This window comes from Pseudophryne corroboree, chromosome 3, assembly GCF_028390025.1.
Source record: "Pseudophryne corroboree isolate aPseCor3 chromosome 3, aPseCor3.hap2, whole genome shotgun sequence".
NCBI lineage: Eukaryota > Metazoa > Chordata > Amphibia > Anura > Myobatrachidae > Pseudophryne > Pseudophryne corroboree.
Genome location: NC_086446.1, coordinates 113,335,994 through 113,350,562, shown reverse-complemented (window position 1 = coordinate 113,350,562; position 14,569 = coordinate 113,335,994). Strand labels below are relative to the sequence as shown.

General features: G+C 41.9%; 22 non-coding genes and 14 pseudogenes across 22 annotated transcripts; all 36 read left to right on the top strand.

Annotated features, from left to right (window-relative positions):
• The first annotated feature begins 72 nt into the window (after positions 1 to 72).
• Positions 73 to 191, top strand: LOC134889554 (5S ribosomal RNA; annotated as a pseudogene).
• A 107-nt stretch (positions 192 to 298) lies between these two features.
• Positions 299 to 417, top strand: LOC135067518 (5S ribosomal RNA). Its single transcript, XR_010253731.1, has one exon. It is a non-coding gene; the product is annotated as a 5S ribosomal RNA (ribosomal RNA).
• Positions 418 to 720: 303 nt separating this feature from the next.
• Positions 721 to 839, top strand: LOC134896348 (5S ribosomal RNA; annotated as a pseudogene).
• A 107-nt stretch (positions 840 to 946) lies between these two features.
• LOC135068023 (5S ribosomal RNA) lies at positions 947 to 1,065 on the top strand. Its single transcript, XR_010254233.1, has one exon. It is a non-coding gene; the product is annotated as a 5S ribosomal RNA (ribosomal RNA).
• A 107-nt stretch (positions 1,066 to 1,172) lies between these two features.
• Positions 1,173 to 1,291, top strand: LOC135069533 (5S ribosomal RNA). The gene has a single exon (XR_010255713.1). It is a non-coding gene; the product is annotated as a 5S ribosomal RNA (ribosomal RNA).
• A 107-nt stretch (positions 1,292 to 1,398) lies between these two features.
• Positions 1,399 to 1,517, top strand: LOC135063667 (5S ribosomal RNA). Its single transcript, XR_010249992.1, has one exon. It is a non-coding gene; the product is annotated as a 5S ribosomal RNA (ribosomal RNA).
• A 107-nt stretch (positions 1,518 to 1,624) lies between these two features.
• LOC135065496 (5S ribosomal RNA) lies at positions 1,625 to 1,743 on the top strand. The gene has a single exon (XR_010251776.1). It is a non-coding gene; the product is annotated as a 5S ribosomal RNA (ribosomal RNA).
• A 107-nt stretch (positions 1,744 to 1,850) lies between these two features.
• LOC134901717 (5S ribosomal RNA) lies at positions 1,851 to 1,969 on the top strand. Its single transcript, XR_010175201.1, has one exon. It is a non-coding gene; the product is annotated as a 5S ribosomal RNA (ribosomal RNA).
• A 107-nt stretch (positions 1,970 to 2,076) lies between these two features.
• Positions 2,077 to 2,195, top strand: LOC134889553 (5S ribosomal RNA; annotated as a pseudogene).
• A 107-nt stretch (positions 2,196 to 2,302) lies between these two features.
• On the top strand, positions 2,303 to 2,421 carry LOC135071030 (5S ribosomal RNA). Its single transcript, XR_010257173.1, has one exon. It is a non-coding gene; the product is annotated as a 5S ribosomal RNA (ribosomal RNA).
• A 303-nt stretch (positions 2,422 to 2,724) lies between these two features.
• On the top strand, positions 2,725 to 2,843 carry LOC134896346 (5S ribosomal RNA; annotated as a pseudogene).
• Positions 2,844 to 2,950: 107 nt separating this feature from the next.
• Positions 2,951 to 3,069, top strand: LOC135068022 (5S ribosomal RNA). Its single transcript, XR_010254232.1, has one exon. It is a non-coding gene; the product is annotated as a 5S ribosomal RNA (ribosomal RNA).
• Positions 3,070 to 3,176: 107 nt separating this feature from the next.
• Positions 3,177 to 3,295, top strand: LOC134889385 (5S ribosomal RNA; annotated as a pseudogene).
• Positions 3,296 to 3,402: 107 nt separating this feature from the next.
• Positions 3,403 to 3,521, top strand: LOC135067579 (5S ribosomal RNA). Its single transcript, XR_010253791.1, has one exon. It is a non-coding gene; the product is annotated as a 5S ribosomal RNA (ribosomal RNA).
• A 107-nt stretch (positions 3,522 to 3,628) lies between these two features.
• On the top strand, positions 3,629 to 3,747 carry LOC134901716 (5S ribosomal RNA). Its single transcript, XR_010175200.1, has one exon. It is a non-coding gene; the product is annotated as a 5S ribosomal RNA (ribosomal RNA).
• A 107-nt stretch (positions 3,748 to 3,854) lies between these two features.
• On the top strand, positions 3,855 to 3,973 carry LOC135061803 (5S ribosomal RNA). The gene has a single exon (XR_010248172.1). It is a non-coding gene; the product is annotated as a 5S ribosomal RNA (ribosomal RNA).
• Positions 3,974 to 4,080: 107 nt separating this feature from the next.
• On the top strand, positions 4,081 to 4,199 carry LOC135067517 (5S ribosomal RNA). The gene has a single exon (XR_010253730.1). It is a non-coding gene; the product is annotated as a 5S ribosomal RNA (ribosomal RNA).
• Positions 4,200 to 4,502: 303 nt separating this feature from the next.
• Positions 4,503 to 4,621, top strand: LOC135068894 (5S ribosomal RNA). Its single transcript, XR_010255085.1, has one exon. It is a non-coding gene; the product is annotated as a 5S ribosomal RNA (ribosomal RNA).
• A 107-nt stretch (positions 4,622 to 4,728) lies between these two features.
• LOC134889552 (5S ribosomal RNA) lies at positions 4,729 to 4,847 on the top strand (annotated as a pseudogene).
• A 107-nt stretch (positions 4,848 to 4,954) lies between these two features.
• On the top strand, positions 4,955 to 5,073 carry LOC135067516 (5S ribosomal RNA). The gene has a single exon (XR_010253729.1). It is a non-coding gene; the product is annotated as a 5S ribosomal RNA (ribosomal RNA).
• Positions 5,074 to 5,376: 303 nt separating this feature from the next.
• On the top strand, positions 5,377 to 5,495 carry LOC134896345 (5S ribosomal RNA; annotated as a pseudogene).
• A 107-nt stretch (positions 5,496 to 5,602) lies between these two features.
• LOC135068020 (5S ribosomal RNA) lies at positions 5,603 to 5,721 on the top strand. Its single transcript, XR_010254230.1, has one exon. It is a non-coding gene; the product is annotated as a 5S ribosomal RNA (ribosomal RNA).
• A 107-nt stretch (positions 5,722 to 5,828) lies between these two features.
• On the top strand, positions 5,829 to 5,947 carry LOC135069532 (5S ribosomal RNA). The gene has a single exon (XR_010255712.1). It is a non-coding gene; the product is annotated as a 5S ribosomal RNA (ribosomal RNA).
• Positions 5,948 to 6,054: 107 nt separating this feature from the next.
• LOC135063665 (5S ribosomal RNA) lies at positions 6,055 to 6,173 on the top strand. Its single transcript, XR_010249990.1, has one exon. It is a non-coding gene; the product is annotated as a 5S ribosomal RNA (ribosomal RNA).
• Positions 6,174 to 6,280: 107 nt separating this feature from the next.
• LOC134886594 (5S ribosomal RNA) lies at positions 6,281 to 6,399 on the top strand. Its single transcript, XR_010170676.1, has one exon. It is a non-coding gene; the product is annotated as a 5S ribosomal RNA (ribosomal RNA).
• A 107-nt stretch (positions 6,400 to 6,506) lies between these two features.
• Positions 6,507 to 6,625, top strand: LOC134888604 (5S ribosomal RNA; annotated as a pseudogene).
• Positions 6,626 to 6,732: 107 nt separating this feature from the next.
• LOC134890939 (5S ribosomal RNA) lies at positions 6,733 to 6,851 on the top strand (annotated as a pseudogene).
• Positions 6,852 to 6,958: 107 nt separating this feature from the next.
• LOC135058726 (5S ribosomal RNA) lies at positions 6,959 to 7,077 on the top strand. The gene has a single exon (XR_010245149.1). It is a non-coding gene; the product is annotated as a 5S ribosomal RNA (ribosomal RNA).
• Positions 7,078 to 7,184: 107 nt separating this feature from the next.
• On the top strand, positions 7,185 to 7,303 carry LOC134896344 (5S ribosomal RNA; annotated as a pseudogene).
• A 107-nt stretch (positions 7,304 to 7,410) lies between these two features.
• Positions 7,411 to 7,529, top strand: LOC134888907 (5S ribosomal RNA; annotated as a pseudogene).
• Positions 7,530 to 7,636: 107 nt separating this feature from the next.
• On the top strand, positions 7,637 to 7,755 carry LOC135069531 (5S ribosomal RNA). The gene has a single exon (XR_010255711.1). It is a non-coding gene; the product is annotated as a 5S ribosomal RNA (ribosomal RNA).
• A 107-nt stretch (positions 7,756 to 7,862) lies between these two features.
• LOC135063664 (5S ribosomal RNA) lies at positions 7,863 to 7,981 on the top strand. Its single transcript, XR_010249989.1, has one exon. It is a non-coding gene; the product is annotated as a 5S ribosomal RNA (ribosomal RNA).
• A 107-nt stretch (positions 7,982 to 8,088) lies between these two features.
• Positions 8,089 to 8,207, top strand: LOC134895011 (5S ribosomal RNA; annotated as a pseudogene).
• Positions 8,208 to 8,314: 107 nt separating this feature from the next.
• On the top strand, positions 8,315 to 8,433 carry LOC134889570 (5S ribosomal RNA; annotated as a pseudogene).
• Positions 8,434 to 8,540: 107 nt separating this feature from the next.
• Positions 8,541 to 8,659, top strand: LOC135062863 (5S ribosomal RNA). Its single transcript, XR_010249203.1, has one exon. It is a non-coding gene; the product is annotated as a 5S ribosomal RNA (ribosomal RNA).
• A 107-nt stretch (positions 8,660 to 8,766) lies between these two features.
• LOC134891838 (5S ribosomal RNA) lies at positions 8,767 to 8,885 on the top strand (annotated as a pseudogene).
• The last annotated feature ends 5,684 nt before the right edge of the window (positions 8,886 to 14,569 follow it).

Below are 14,569 nucleotides of genomic sequence, written 5' to 3'. Positions count from 1 at the left end.
CCATTTTCAAACGTTTTCATTTATGAACCAGTAGTTAGAAGTAGAAAAGTTCTAACAGAAACCACAAAGGTCAACTACAGCCACACCACACTGGATATGCCCAATCTCATCTGATCTTGGAAGCTAAGCAGTGTTGTGCCTGGTTAGTACCTGGATGGGAGACCACCTGGGAATACAAGGTGCTGTAGATATTTTTATACTGCCAACACCGTTCTGTTGATGCATTCCATTTTCAAACGTATTCATTTATAAACCAGTAGTTAGAAGTAGAAAAGTTCTAACAGAAACCACAAAGCTCATCTACAGCCACACCACACTGGATACGCCCAATCTCATCTGATCTTGGAAGCTAAGCAGTGTTGTGCCTGGTTAGTACTTGGATGGGAGACCACCTGGGAATACAAGGTGCTGTAGATATTTTTATACTGCCAACACTGTTCTGTTGATGCATTCCATTTTCAAACGTATTCATTTATGAACCAGTAGTTAGAAGTAGAAAAGTTCTAACAGATACCACAAAGCTCATCTACAGCCACACCACACTGGATACGCCCAATGGGCCTGGTTAGTACTTGGATAGGAGACCACCTGGGAATACAAGGTGCTGTAGATATTTTTATACTGCCAACACCGTTCTGTTGATGCATTCCTTTTTAAAACGTATTCATTTATGAACCAGTAGTTAGAAGTAGAAAAGTTCTAACAGAAACCACACAGCTCATCTACAGCCACACCAGACTGGATACACCCAAACTCATCTGATCTTGGAAGCTAAGCCGTGTTGTGCCTGGTTAGTACTTGGAGGGGAGACCACCTAGGAATACAAGGTGCTGTAGATATTTTTATACTGCCAACACTGTTCTGTTGATGCATTCCATTTTCAAACGTATTCATTTATGAACCAGTAGTTAGAAGTAGAAAAGTTCTAACAGAAACCACAAAGCTCATCTACAGCCACACCACACTAGATACGCCCAATCTCATCTGATCTTGGAAGCTAAGCAGTGTTGGGCCTGGTTAGTACTTGGATGGGAGACCACCTGGGAATACAAGGTGTTGTAGATATTTTTATACTGCCAACACCGTTCTGTTGATGCATTCCATTTTAAAACGTATTCATTTATGAACCAGTAGTTAGAAGTAGAAAAGTTCTAACAGAAACCACAAAGCTCATCTACAGCCACACTACACTGGATACGCCCAATCTCATCTGATCTTGGAAGCTAAGCAGTGTTGGGCCTGGTTAGTACTTGGATAGGAGACCACCTGGGAATACAAGGTGCTGTAGATATTTTTATACTGCCAACACCGTTCTGTTGATGCATTCCATTTTCAAACGTATTAATTTATGAACCAGTAGTTAGAAGTAGAAAAGTTCTAACAGAAACCACAAAGCTCATCTACAGCCACACCACACTGGATACGCCCAATCTCATCTGATCTTGGAAGCTAAGCAGTGTTGGGCCTGGTTAGTACTTGGATAGGAGACCACCTGGGAATACAAGGTGCTGTAGATATTTTTATACTGCCAACACCGTTCTGTTGATGCATTCCATTTTCAAACGTATTAATTTATGAACCAGTAGTTAGAAGTAGAAAAGTTCTAACAGAAACCACAAAGCTCATCTACAGCCACACCACACTGGATACGCCCAATCTCATCTGATCTTGGAAGCTAAGCATTGTTGGGCCTGGTTAGTACTTGAATGGGAGACCACCTGGGAATACGAGGTGCTGTAGATATTTTTATACTGCCAACACCGTTCTGTTGATGCATTCCATTTTCAAACGTATTCATTTATGAACCAGTAGTTAGAAGTAGAAAAGTTCTAACAGAAACCACAAAGCTCGTCTACAGCCACACCACACTGGATACACCCAATCTCATCTGATCTTGGAAGCTAAACAGTGTTGGGCCTGGTTAGTACTTGGATGGGAGACCACCTGGGAATACAAGGTGCTGTAGATATTTTTATACTGCCAACACCGTTCTGTTGATGCATTCCATTTTCAAACGTATTCATTTATGAACCAGTAGTTAGAAGTAGAAAAGTTCTAACAGAAACCACAAAGGTCAACTACAGCCACACCACACTGGATATGCCCAATCTCATCTGATCTTGGAAGCTAAGCAGTGTTGTGCCTGGTTAGTACCTGGATGGGAGACCACCTGGGAATACAAGGTGCTGTAGATATTTTTATACTGCCAACACCGTTCTGTTGATGCATTCCATTTTCAAACGTATTCATTTATAAACCAGTAGTTAGAAGTAGAAAAGTTCTAACAGAAACCACAAAGCTCATCTACAGCCACACCACACTGGATACGCCCAATCTCATCTGATCTTGGAAGCTAAGCAGTGTTGTGCCTGGTTAGTACTTGGATGGGAAACCACCTGGGAATACAAGGTGCTGTAGATATTTTTATACTGCCAACACTGTTCTGTTGATGCATTCCATTTTCAAACGTATTCATTTATGAACCAGTAGTTAGAAGTAGAAAAGTTCTAACAGAAACCACAAAGCTCATCTACAGCCACACCACACTGGATACGCCCAATGGGCCTGGTTAGTACTTGGATAGGAGACCACCTGGGAATACAAGGTGCTGTAGATATTTTTATACTGCCAACACCGTTCTGTTGATGCATTCCTTTTTAAAACGTATTCATTTATGAACCAGTAGTTAGAAGTAGAAAAGTTCTAACAGAAACCACACAGCTCATCTACAGCCACACCAGACTGGATACACCCAAACTCATCTGATCTTGGAAGCTAAGCCGTGTTGTGCCTGGTTAGTACTTGGAGGGGAGACCACCTAGGAATACAAGGTGCTGTAGATATTTTTATACTGCCAACACTGTTCTGTTGATGCATTCCATTTTCAAACGTATTCATTTATGAACCAGTAGTTAGAAGTAGAAAAGTTCTAACAGAAACCACAAAGCTCATCTACAGCCACACCACACTAGATACGCCCAATCTCATCTGATCTTGGAAGCTAAGCAGTGTTGGGCCTGGTTAGTACTTGGATGGGAGACCACCTGGGAATACAAGGTGTTGTAGATATTTTTATACTGCCAACACCGTTCTGTTGATGCATTCCATTTTAAAACGTATTAATTTATGAACCAGTAGTTAGAAGTAGAAAAGTTCTAACAGAAACCACAAAGCTCATCTACAGCCACACCAGACTGGATACGCCCAATCTCATCTGATCTTGGAAGCTAAGCAGTGTTGGGCCTGGTTAGTACTTGGATAGGAGACCACCTGGGAATACAAGGTGCTGTGGATATTTTTATACTGCCAACACCGTTCTGTTGATGCATTCCATTTTAAAAAGTATTCATTTATGAACCAGTAGTTAGAAGTAGAAAAGTTCTAACAGAAACCACAAAGCTCATCTACAGCCACACCACACTGGATACGCCCAATCTCATCTGATCTTGGAAGCTAAGCATTGTTGGGCCTGGTTAGTACTTGAATGGGAGACCACCTGGGAATACAAGGTGCTGTAGATATTTTTATACTGCCAACACCGTTCTGTTGATGCATTCCATTTTCAAACGTATTCATTTATGAACCAGTAGTTAGAAGTAGAAAAGTTCTAACAGAAACCACAAAGCTCGTCTACAGCCACACCACACTGGATACACCCAATCTCATCTGATCTTGGAAGCTAAACAGTGTTGGGCCTGGTTAGTACTTGGATGGGAGACCACCTGGGAATACAAGGTGCTGTAGATATTTTTATACTGCCAACACCGTTCTGTTGATGCATTCCATTTTCAAACGTATTCATTTATGAACCAGTAGTTAGAAGTAGAAAAGTTCTAACAGAAACCACAAAGCTCGTCTACAGCCACACCACACTGGATACGCCCAATCTCATCTGATCTTGGAAGCTAAACAGTGTTGGGCCTGGTTAGTACTTGGATGGGAGACCACCTGGGAATACAAGGTGCTGTAGATATTTTTATACTGCCAACACCGTTCTGTTGATGCATTCCATTTTCAAACGTTTTCATTTATGAACCAGTAGTTAGAAGTAGAAAAGTTCTAACAGAAACCACAAAGCTCATCTACAGCCACACCACACTGGATACGCCCAATCTCATCTGATCTTGGAAGCTAAGCAGTGTTGTGCCTGGTTAGTACTTGGATGGGAGACCACCTGGGAATACAAGGTGCTGTAGATATTTTTATACTGCCAACACTGTTCTGTTGATGCATTCCATTTTCAAACGTATTCATTTATGAACCAGTAGTTAGAAGTAGAAAAGTTCTAACAGATACCACAAAGCTCATCTACAGCCACACCACACTGGATACGCCCAATGGGCCTGGTTAGTACTTGGATAGGAGACCACCTGGGAATACAAGGTGCTGTAGATATTTTTATACTGCCAACACCGTTCTGTTGATGCATTCCATTTTCAAACGTTTTCATTTATGAACCAGTAGTTAGAAGTAGAAAAGTTCTAACAGAAACCACAAAGCTCATCTACAGCCACACCACACTGGATACGCCCAATCTCATCTGATCTTGGAAGCTAAGCAGTGTTGTGCCTGGTTAGTACCTGGATGGGAGACCACCTGGGAATACAAGGTGCTGTAGATATTTTTATACTGCCAACACCGTTCTGTTGATGCATTCCATTTTCAAACGTTTTCATTTATGAACCAGTAGTTAGAAGTAGAAAAGTTCTAACAGAAACCACAAAGGTCAACTACAGCCACACCACACTGGATATGCCCAATCTCATCTGATCTTGGAAGCTAAGCAGTGTTGTGCCTGGTTAGTACCTGGATGGGAGACCACCTGGGAATACAAGGTGCTGTAGATATTTTTATACTGCCAACACCGTTCTGTTGATGCATTCCATTTTCAAACGTATTCATTTATAAACCAGTAGTTAGAAGTAGAAAAGTTCTAACAGAAACCACAAAGCTCATCTACAGCCACACCACACTGGATACGCCCAATCTCATCTGATCTTGGAAGCTAAGCAGTGTTGTGCCTGGTTAGTACTTGGATGGGAGACCACCTGGGAATACAAGGTGCTGTAGATATTTTTATACTGCCAACACTGTTCTGTTGATGCATTCCATTTTCAAACGTATTCATTTATGAACCAGTAGTTAGAAGTAGAAAAGTTCTAACAGATACCACAAAGCTCATCTACAGCCACACCACACTGGATACGCCCAATGGGCCTGGTTAGTACTTGGATAGGAGACCACCTGGGAATACAAGGTGCTGTAGATATTTTTATACTGCCAACACCGTTCTGTTGATGCATTCCTTTTTAAAACGTATTCATTTATGAACCAGTAGTTAGAAGTAGAAAAGTTCTAACAGAAACCACACAGCTCATCTACAGCCACACCAGACTGGATACACCCAAACTCATCTGATCTTGGAAGCTAAGCCGTGTTGTGCCTGGTTAGTACTTGGAGGGGAGACCACCTAGGAATACAAGGTGCTGTAGATATTTTTATACTGCCAACACTGTTCTGTTGATGCATTCCATTTTCAAACGTATTCATTTATGAACCAGTAGTTAGAAGTAGAAAAGTTCTAACAGAAACCACAAAGCTCATCTACAGCCACACCACACTAGATACGCCCAATCTCATCTGATCTTGGAAGCTAAGCAGTGTTGGGCCTGGTTAGTACTTGGATGGGAGACCACCTGGGAATACAAGGTGTTGTAGATATTTTTATACTGCCAACACCGTTCTGTTGATGCATTCCATTTTAAAACGTATTCATTTATGAACCAGTAGTTAGAAGTAGAAAAGTTCTAACAGAAACCACAAAGCTCATCTACAGCCACACTACACTGGATACGCCCAATCTCATCTGATCTTGGAAGCTAAGCAGTGTTGGGCCTGGTTAGTACTTGGATAGGAGACCACCTGGGAATACAAGGTGCTGTAGATATTTTTATACTGCCAACACCGTTCTGTTGATGCATTCCATTTTCAAACGTATTAATTTATGAACCAGTAGTTAGAAGTAGAAAAGTTCTAACAGAAACCACAAAGCTCATCTACAGCCACACCACACTGGATACGCCCAATCTCATCTGATCTTGGAAGCTAAGCAGTGTTGGGCCTGGTTAGTACTTGGATAGGAGACCACCTGGGAATACAAGGTGCTGTAGATATTTTTATACTGCCAACACCGTTCTGTTGATGCATTCCATTTTAAAACGTATTCATTTATGAACCAGTAGTTAGAAGTAGAAAAGTTCTAACAGAAACCACAAAGCTCATCTACAGCCACACCAGACTGGATACGCCCAATCTCATCTGATCTTGGAAGCTAAGCAGTGTTGGGCCTGGTTAGTACTTGGATAGGAGACCACCTGGGAATACAAGGTGCTGTAGATATTTTTATACTGCCAACACCGTTCTGTTGATGCATTCCATTTTAAAACGTATTCTTTTATGAACCAGTAGTTAGAAGTAAAAAAGTTCTAACAGAAACCACAAAGCTCATCTACAGCCACACCAGACTGGATGCGCCTAATCTCATCTGATCTTGGAAGCTAAGCAGTGTTGGGCCTGGTTAGTACTTGGATGGGAGACCACCTGGGAATAGAAGGTGCTGTAGATATTTTTACACTGCCAACACCGTTCTGTTGATGCATTCCATTTTCAAATGTATTCATTTATAATCCAGTAGTTAGAAGTAGAAAAGTTCTAACAGAAACCACAAAGCTTATCTACAGCCACACCACACTGGATACGCCCAATCTCATCTGATCTTGGAAGCTAAGCCGTGTTGAGCCTGGTTAGTACTTGGATGGGAGACCACCTGGGAATAGAAGGTGCTGTAGATATTTTTATACTGCCAACACCGTTCTGTTGATGCATTCCATTTTAAAACGTATTCATTTATGAACCAGTAGTTAGAAGTAGAAAAGTTCTAACAGAAACCACAAAGCTCATCTGCAGCCACACCACACTGGATACTCCCAATCTCATCTGATCTTGGAAGCTAAGCAGTGTTGGGCCTGGTTAGTACTTGGATGGGAGACCACCTGGGAATACAAGGTGCTGTAGATATTTTTAGACTGCCAACACCGTTCTGTTGATGCATTCCTTTTTAAAATGTGTTCATTTATGAACCAGTAGTTAGAAGTAGAAAAGTTCTAACAGAAACCACACAACTCATCTACAGCCACACCAGACTGGATACACCCAAACTCATCTGATCTTGGAAGCTAAGCCGTGTTGTGCCTGGTTAGTACTTGGAGGGGAGACCACCTAGGAATACAAGGTGCTGTAGATATTTTTATACTGCCAACACTGTTCTGTTGATGCATTCCATTTTCAAACGTATTCATTTATGAACCAGTAGTTAGAAGTAGAAAAGTTCTAACAGAAACCACAAAGCTTATCTACAGCCACACCACACTAGATACGCCCAATCTCATCTGATCTTGGAAGCTAAGCAGTGTTGGGCCTGGTTAGTACTTGGATGGGAGACCACCTGGGAATACAAGATGTTGTAGATATTTTTATACTGCCAACACCGTTCTGTTGATGCATTCCATTTTAAAACGTATTCATTTATGAACCAGTAGTTAGAAGTAGGAAAGTTCTAACAGAAACCACAAAGCTCATCTACAGCCACACTACACTGGATACGCCCAATCTCATCTGATCTTGGAAGCTAAGCAGTGTTGGGCCTGGTTAGTACTTGGATAGGAGACCACCTGGGAATACAAGGTGCTGTAGATATTTTTATACTGCCAACACCGTTCTGTTGATGCATTCCATTTTCAAACGTATTAATTTATGAACTAGTAGTTAGAAGTAGAAAAGTTCTAACAGAAACCACAAAGCTCATCTACAGCCACACCACACTGGATACGCCCAATCTCATCTGATCTTGGAAGCTAAGCAGTGTTGGGCCTGGTTAGTACTTGGATAGGAGACCACCTGGGAATACAAGGTGCTGTAGATATTTTTATACTGCCAACACCGTTCTGTTGATGCATTCCATTTTAAAACGTATTAATTTATGAACCAGTAGTTAGAAGTAGAAAAGTTCTAACAGAAACCACAAAGCTCATCTACAGCCACACCAGACTGGATACGCCCAATCTAATCTGATCTTGGAAGCTAAGCAGTGTTGGGCCTGGTTAGTTCTTGGATAGGAGACCACCTGGGAATACAAGGTGCTGTAGATATTTTTATACTGCCAACACCGTTCTGTTGATGCATTCCATTTTAAAACGTATTCTTTTATGAACCAGTAGTTAGAAGTAGAAAAGTTCTAACAGAAACCACAAAGCTCATCTACAGCCACACCAGACTGGATACGCCTAATCTCATCTGATCTTGGAAGCTAAGCAGTGTTGGGCCTGGTTAGTACTTGGATGGGAGACCACCTGGGAATAGAAGGTGCTGTAGATATTTTTACACTGCCAACACCGTTCTGTTGATGCATTCCATTTTCAAATGTATTCATTTATAATCCAGTAGTTAGAAGTAGAAAAGTTCTAACAGAAACCACAAAGCTTATCTACAGCCACACCACACTGGATACGCCCAATCTCATCTGATCTTGGAAGCTAAGCAGTGTTGGGCCTGGTTAGTACTTGGATGGGAGACCACCTGGGAATAGAAGGTGCTGTAGATATTTTTATACTGCCAACACCGTTCTGTTGATGCATTCCATTTTAAAACGTATTCATTTATGAACCAGTAGTTAGAAGTAGAAAAGTTCTAACAGAAACCACAAAGCTCATCTACAGCCACACCAGACTGGATCCGCCCAATCTCATCTGATCTTGGAAGCTAAGCAGTGTTGGGCCTGGTTAGTACTTGGATAGGAGACAACCTGGGAATACAAGGTGCTGTAGATATTTTTATACAGCTGATAAAGCTAAATATTTATCTTTCTTAAAACCCTTTAAGAGGTCTAAGAACACTGTACGTTAATACCGTAAGGGTACGCACGTTGCGTAACAATTGCTTAGCCGTAGTCGAGACGCTCAAGCGTCACGTTCGCTCACGGCCAAGAGATCACAGGCAGGCACGCTATTGGCTACCGACTAACGTAATGATTCGCTATAGCGTAGCGGACGCTCGGGACCACGAGGAGATCACCAGCGGCGCAGACGCTCACAATGTTAAACCTTTATAACTATACCATAAAACAGTGTATTGTGCTGTAAACCTTGGTGTAGTGATAAAATGAGAATGCAACACTGTGTAAGCGGGTTTACACTAAAGCTGTTTGAGCGATAGAGACGCTCCTATTACCCACTGCAATATAATGAACACACAATACCGGTCTAAGGGTCTAACGCCTTTTAAGGAAATGAATGAACGTTCAAAAGAATAATACAATACAAGTCATACACTACCAATATAACATAGACTACCTAACCAGATAACTACACATGAAATACAATATCAGTACAATAACTATATAAGAGAAACGAAAGAGAAAGAGAAGAGAGAGAGAGAGAGAGAGAGAGAGATATGGCTCAGAATAACAAGAAAGACAATATGATTGCGGAGAAAACTTACGCACAAAGGGGAACGATCGCATGCGCCTCTGGATATCCAGCTCCCGATTATCAGCAATGAGAACCGTTGAAGAGTGAGAGCTGGATATGATCGGCTTGTCTATTTATGCCCCACACACAATACAATTCAATGGTCCCTACAATCTCATTGTTCATTGGACACAGGAATTTGTCTTCGCATTATAACAAAAGGTCATAGGTTGATTCATACAGGTGGGCTGTGACTATTTCCAACTGCTCAGGTGGGTGGGAAACTAGGTTTCCCGCCGCATGGATAAGTAAGTGCAAATAATAGTAAAAGTACATAAACTTCTTATGTCCATAACTATTCGCACGAGCGATTAATCCGCTTCAAACCAACACCGGAATATTGCTAATTAAATACTCTTCCGATGGATTCTAAACACCACTGTATGACTCATGTCTGACCCTTCGTACCAAACAAAGAGGGATCTCTATTTCCATGAACATGCTATATTAACTAAACTTTCAGAATCTATCAAAGGGACCATGATCTACAAAATACATTATATGGTTAAAATATATATTGATTGAGTCGCCCGCTAGACGCATACAAACTCTACCGTAAATCCGCATATCGTGCGCCTGCGGGTGCACGCGAAGGCGAGTATGCGAACGCATGGGAGAGCTCTTGCACGCGCAGCGGGAGCTCGCATGAGGTGCAAATATGGCAGTGTGCATAGTGATATTTTTCTGACTTTGACAGTCCACCCTTTGGCAGTCAACAATAACTGCCACTTCCTAAAACATTTCAAAACGAGAAAAATATATGTCAAGTGTAAATACATTTCCATGATTGGGTAAGGGAGGAGAGGAGAAGGTAGGAAAAGGGTATGACCTAGTGAGATAGCAGAAGCATGTGTATATGAATCCATGTTTGTGGGGGTCATGTATCATCGTGCCGTACGTGTTTTAAATCAAGCTTCGAGGTATTGCGAAGTATACATTTGAATTCTTTCTTATCCCGTATTAAGGGTCTGTGGATGGGCTGCCAAACTCTACCGAGCTCTTTTCGGCTGCGGTTGTAACAAAAATGGGGAAGCACATTTTAGTTGATGATACATGAATGGGGGAATATGTGATTGCTGATATCTGTGCTGGTATTCCCTATCGACTATGTGTGTCATTACCTGAAGGTTGTAGAGATGAAGATAAGACACAATTATGGTAAATGCAGTGGTATTCTATGTCAGGTTAATGAACATTTGTCGGTTGAAGTCTTGTTCGGTGTCTGTTGAATGCAGTCTTCTTTGGGCTTTTGCCATTAGGTGTGAGCAAAAGCTTTGTCAATGTCCATAGACTTACAAAAGTGTTGGGCTAGCGTAATTTTAAAATTTCTAGGGAAACTGGGGGTCTATGGCATAGTTCATCAAATATCTGTGTATAAGGTTGTCAAAACTTCTTCTTTAATCCATCAGTTGTCTGTATACAGGATCATCAAATTCCTCGTCCAAGTGGGTCTTTTTACCTTGGAGAAAACGGAAAAACAGGTGAAAGAAACGGACCGTATAATCGCATTTTCATCACATCATTGTCTCTACCGTTGGGTCATATATCAAATCCATTGGAATTACAATTTCCTCACTCCTTAAACTCATCACCCTAGTACTTCGTTTACACTTCGTTAAAGCCTGACCGCATCTAAATATCAAGCCAATCGATATGACAACATCTAAGATACATAGGAGAAACTTCCCTACATCCATTATGACTCCTTGAGCCCATTCTCCTAAACCAGAGAACCAATTTCGCGGGTTCAACCATGACACCCAACCAGTCAGCTCATTACCCACAGCAGCAAGGGTGAGATTGTGTCTCCTGCGAAATTCCCACTTTAATTGGTGACAATGCTAAATTCCTTTGTCGTATAAACAACCCTTTATGAAGCTAAGAACACTGTACGCTGTTTACTTAAGAAGTACCGTAATGGTACGCTAGTTGCGTAACGATCGCTCAGCCGTAGGCGAGACGCTCAAGCGTCACGTTCGCTCACGGCCCAGGGATCACAGGACACGTTATTGGCTATGACTAGAGTAATGATTCGCTATGGCGTAGCTTACGCTCGAGACCACGAGGAGGTCACCAGCGGCGCAGACGCTCACAACGCTATACCTTACTGTTTAAACCTTATACCAAAGAAATACAAAGAATACCTTAATGTGAGTACAGGGTGTAAGTGCAACCTTGTGTAACCTGACTAACTACAAAGCTGCTTGAGCGTCACCGACGCTCAAGTGAACACTTAACGCTATAGAAAACACACAGATACTGGTTTAGGTTCCAAAGCCTATTAACTGTATTATATCTAATATACTTGTAAAAGGGGATAACAGTACAAATGATACACTACAATATAACAGAGACTTCCTAACCACAGAACTAAAATACAAAAAAGACAATACTACTCTGACCTAAATGAAATACAATACAATACTATAATACTATGGGAGATATAAGAGAAAAGAGGAGAGAGAGGGAGAGAGAGAGAGAGAGAGAGATAGAGAGAAATTGGCTCACAGAAAGACAATGATTACGGAGAGAAACTTACGCACAAAGGGTATGATCGCCTGCGCCTCGATATCCAGCTCCCGGCTATCAGCAGATAACCGTTGATGAGAGAGTGAGAGCTGGATGTGGTCGGCCTGCCTATTTATGCCCCACACACAATGCAATCTCCTGGTCCTACAATCCCATTGTCCATTGGCCGAAGGAATTCGGCCCTGCATCATAACAAAAGGTCATAGGGTGATTCATACAGGTGGGCTGTGACGATTTCCAACAGCTCAGGTGGGTGGGAAACTTGGTTTCCCGCCGCATACCTGAGTATGTGTAAATAATAGAAATGGACATAAACTTCTTATGTCCATAACTATTCGCACGAGCGATTAATACGCTCCAAACCAACACCGGAATATTGCTAATTAAATACTCTTCCGATGGGTACCAAACACTGCTGTATGATTCCTGTTAGACCCTTCGTACGATATAAAGAGGGATTCCTCAGCTCTGGGACATTGTATTTTAACCAAACTTTCAGAATCTATCAAAGGGACCATGATCTATAAACTACATTAATTGTGAACATTTGTAACGAATGAGTCGCACGCTACGACTACATAAACTCTACCGTAAATACGCATACCGCGCCTGCGAGTGCACGCTATTGCGGGTATGCGTCTTCACGGGAGAGCGTACGCATGCGCAGCGCGGACCAGTGTGCGGTGCAAATATGGCAACGTGCATTGAGACATTTTTCTGACTTTGACAGTCCACCCTTTGGCAGTCAATAATAACTGCCACAAAACATTTAAGTAGAAAAATGCAAGTCAGGGGTTAATTGATTTCCATGGTTGGGTAAGGGAGGAGAGAGGAGAAGGTGTGAAGAGGGTATGACCTAGTGAGATAGCAGAAGCATGTGTGTATGAATCCATGTTTGGGGGGTCATGTATCATCGTGCCGTACGTGTTGTAAATCAAGCTTCGAGGTATTGCGAAGTATACATTTGAATTCCTTCTTATCCTGTGGTACAGGTCTGTGGATGGGCTGTCAAACTTTACCGAGCTCTTTTCGGATTTTGAACAAAATGGGGAGCACATTTTAGTTGATGATACATGAATGGGGGAGGTATGTGGTTGCTGATATCTGTGCCTGTATTCCCTATCGTCTATGTGTGTCATTACCTGAGGGTTGTAGAGATGAAGATAAAGAACACTTATGGAAAATGCAATGATATTCTATGTCAGGGAAATGTACATCTGTCGTCGAAGTTGTGTTCGGTATCTGTTGAGAGTCGTCTTCTTTGCGCTGTATTGCTCCTTGGGCATGAGCAAATAGCTTTGTCTGAGCCATCAGATTTACAAAAATGTTGGGCTAGCGTGAGTTTAAAGATACTAGGGAAACTGGGGATCCATGGCAAAGTTCATCAAGTGTCCATATTTAAAGTTGTCAAATCTTCTTCTTTGGTGCTTGTCTGTTGTCTGTATAGCGTCTCGTCAACTTCCTCGTCCAAGGGGGTCTTTGTCTCTTGGAGAAAAGCAGAAAAACAGGTGAAAGAAACGGACCGTATAATCGCATTTTCATCACATTCTGGTTTCTATCATTGGGTCATAAATCAAATCCAGGTTAATTACAGTTTCCTCGCTCCTCAAGCTCATCACTTTTGTACTTTGCTTGCACCTCATTAAAGCCTGCCCGCATCTAAATATCAATCCAATCGATATAACGACACCCAAGATACATAGTAGAAACTTTCCAACATCCATTATGACTCCTTGAGCCCATTCTCCCAAACCGGAGAACCAATTTCACGGGTTCAACCATGACACCCAACCAGTCAGCTCATTACCTACAGCAGCAAGGGTGAGATTGTGTTTTCGACGAAATTCCCACTTCAATTGGAGAATATCGTCCATCTTTTGGTCTATGACCTCTACCGGATCCTCGGTGCTATTTGTGATATACGTGCAACACTTTATGCCGTACTGTGTTGCCAATGTAACACAATATCCGCCTGTTACTGCTGTAAGATAATTAAGAACCATCCTATGCTGAACTAGTTCTGTTTTGTAAGCTTGAAGTTCTCTTCCAGTGTATCTAAACGTGTCATCATACATTTCAGTGATATTATCTAACAAATTGGCGAGTGCGGAAATGTATCTATAATTCATCACACCTCGAGCGGTGCGAGTGAAATCTAACGCTACCAGAACCTGAATCCCGGTGGATTCATGGATAAGATCAGAGGCCGGATGCTCTAACCTTTCTGACAGTTGTCTTTTAACTCGGTGCTCGTAATGAGTGTGAGTATAAGGAGCTTGGGCACCACGGTGTATGTCCTTCATTTTGTCATGTGTTACAGTCATCACTTCAGGCAATACTTTTCCAATATAACACAATCCTTCAGAGTTTGGGGCAAGCCACTTGTACGCCTTTCTCCCGCATATGAAATATGCATCATCGGGGAGAACATAAGGGACGGAGAAGGACATGACCAT